A 3186-nucleotide genomic window follows, 5' to 3' on the forward strand; every position below is an offset into this window, starting at 1 on the left:
TATGTGGAACTTTGTCGAAAGCTTTCTAAAAGTCCAACTAAACCATATCCACTGGCTCCCCCTCATCAACTCTACTAGTTACATTCTCGAAAAATTCCAGTAGATTTGTCAAGCATGACTTCCCTTTCGTAAATCCACGCTGACTCTGTCCGATTCTGCCATTATTTTCCAAGTGCTCAGCTATTAAATCTTTTATAATGGACTCTAGAATTTTCCCCACTACCGACATCAGGCTGACTGGTCTATCATTCCCTGTTGTCTCTCTACCTCCTTTTTAAAATAGTGGAGTTACATTACCTACCTACCAATCTGTAGGAATTGTTCCAGAGTCTATAGAATCTTGGAAGATAACCACCAATGCATCCACTATTTCTGGGACCACTTCCTTAAGCACTCTGGGATGTAGATTATCAGGCCCTGGGGATTTATCGGCTTTCAATCCCATCAATTTCTCCAACACCATTTCTCTACTGATACTGATTTCTTTCAGTTCCTCCGTCTCACTAAACCCTGTGTTCCCCAACATTTCTGGTATGTTATTTGTGTCCTCCTTTGTGAAGACAGAACCAAAGTACGTATTTAGTTGGTCAGCCGTTCTTTTGTTCCCCATTACAAATTCCCCTGTTTCTGACTGTAAGGGACCTACATTAGTCTTCACCAATCTTTTTCTCTTCACATACCTATAGAAACTTTTGCAGTCAGTTTATATGTTCCCCGCAAGCCTACTTTCGTACTCTATTTTCCGCTTCTTAATCAGTCCGTTGGTCCTCCTTTGCTGAATTCTAAAGTGCTCCCAATCCTCAGGCCTGTTTTTTTTTTCTGGCCAATTTGTACGCCTCTTCCTTGGATCGAATACTATCTCTAATTTCCCTTGTAAGCCATGGTTTGGCCACCTTTCCTATTTTACTTTTGCGCCAGGCAGGAATAAACAATTGTTGCAGCTCATCCATACGCTCTTTGAATGTTTGCCATTGCCTATCCACTGTCATCCCTTTAAGTAACGTTTCCCACTCCATCATAGCCAACTCGCATCTCATACCATCATAGTTTCCTTTATTAAGATTCAGGACCCTAGTCTCAGAATCAACTACGTCACTCTTCATCTTGATGAAGAATTCTATCATATTATGGTTGCTCAACCCCAAGGGGCCTCGCACAACTAGATTGACAATTATTTCTTTCTCATTACACAGTGCCCAGTCTAGGACGGCCTGTTCTCTAGTTGGTTCTTCAACGTATTGGTCCAGCAAACCATCCCATATACGCTCCAGGAATTCCTCCCCTAAGGTATTGTTACTAATTTGAATAGCCCATCTATATGCAGATTAAAGTCACCCATAATTACAGAAGTTCCTTGATTGCATTCATCTCTAATTTCCTGTTTAATGCCATTCCCAACATCACCACTTCAGTTTGGGAGTCTATATACAACCCCCACTAAGGTTTTTTGCCCCCTGGTGTTTCTCAGCTCTACCCACACAGATTCCACATCGTCGGAGCTAATATCTTTCCTCATTATTGCGTTAATTTCCTCTTTAACCAGCAATGCAACTCCACCACCTTTTCCTTTTTGTCTGTGCTTCCTAAATACTGAATACCCGTGGATATTCAGTTCCCATCCCTGGTCACCCTGCAGCCATGTCTCCGTAATCCCGACTATATCATACTTGTTTACGTCTATTTGAGCGGTTAATTCATCCACTTTATTGCAAATGCTCCTTGTGTTAAGGCACAAAGCCTTAAGGCTTGTCTTTTTAATGTTACTTGTCCCATTCCCACTATTTTTCTCTGAGGCCCTGTTTGATTCTTGCCCTTGATTTCTATGCTTATCACTTTTCTTATTCCCCTTTCTGTTTTTTGTCTTTGTCCTTGATTCCCCTTCCTCTGACTCCTTGCATAGGATCCCATCCCCCTGCCATTTTAAGTTAAACCCTCCCCAACCACTCTAGCAAATATTCCCCCTAGGACATCAGTCCCAATCCTGCCCAGGTGTAACCCCATCCAGTTTGTACTGGTCCCACCTCCCCCAGAACCAGTCCCAATGTCCCAGGAATCTGAAACCCTACAACTCACACCATCTCTTCAGCCACATATTCATCCGATGTATTCTGCTATTTCTACTCTTGACTAGTACATGGCAATGGTAGTAATCCTGAGATCACAACCTTTGAGGTCCTACTTTTCAACTTACTTCCTAACTCCCGATACCACAACCACTGGCTGTTCACCCTCCCTCTTGATTGTCTTGTAGCCGCTCTAAGGCATCCTTGACCCTAGCACCAGGGAGGCAACGTACCATCCTGGAGTCTCATTTGCAGACACAGAAACGCCTATCTATTCCCCTTACAATTGAATCCCCTATAACTATTGCATTCCCACACTTTTTACTCCTCTCCTGTGCAGCAGAGCCAACCATGGTGCAACGATTTTGGCTGTTGCTGCTTTCCCCTGAGAGGCCATTCCCCCCAACGGTATCCAAAGCGGTATATCTGTTTTGCAGGGGAATAGCCACAGGAGATTCCTGCACTGCCTGCCTGGTCCTCTTGCTCTGCCTGGTGGTCACCCATTCTCTTCCTGCCTGTGAACTCTTAGCCTACGGTGTGGCCACCTCTCTATACATGCTATCCACGATACTCTACACCTTGCGGATGCTCCACTGTGTCCCCAGCTGCCGCTCCAGCTTCAAAACCTGGGCTTCCAGGAGTTGCAGCTGGGGACACTTCCTGCACACATGCTGGCCGTGGGCACTGGAAATGTTCCCAGCTTCCCACATAGAGCAGGAGGAGCACACCACAGCTCTGAGCTCTCCTGCCATTGCTTACCCCTTTAAATTAAATTAAACCATTTGGAATATACTTAATATCAAATAATATGAATTATTCTTGGTCCCTTCTTCCCTGCTCCTCGTTGTTACAGAATATAGCCCTTACAAATGGTGAACCACAAAATAAGACCTTAAAAACTATAAATTAAAGAAGTAGTAAATACATACCTGACTGTATTCACAGTACTCAAAGGATCACCTCGTTCCCTTCTCACCTCCTCCCTCAGTCACCAAACTCCAACTTAAGCACTTTGCAGCCCAGAGCAGCACTCCAGTGCAGACCATGCCCGTAACTTTAACTGAAACCTTTATTAAAAATTTAAATGCCCTCATGAAACCTCATCCTCTCTGTGGATGAGAGT

This window comes from Carcharodon carcharias, chromosome 5 (assembly GCF_017639515.1).
Source record: "Carcharodon carcharias isolate sCarCar2 chromosome 5, sCarCar2.pri, whole genome shotgun sequence".
In the NCBI taxonomy this organism is placed as follows: Eukaryota; Metazoa; Chordata; class Chondrichthyes; order Lamniformes; family Lamnidae; genus Carcharodon; species Carcharodon carcharias.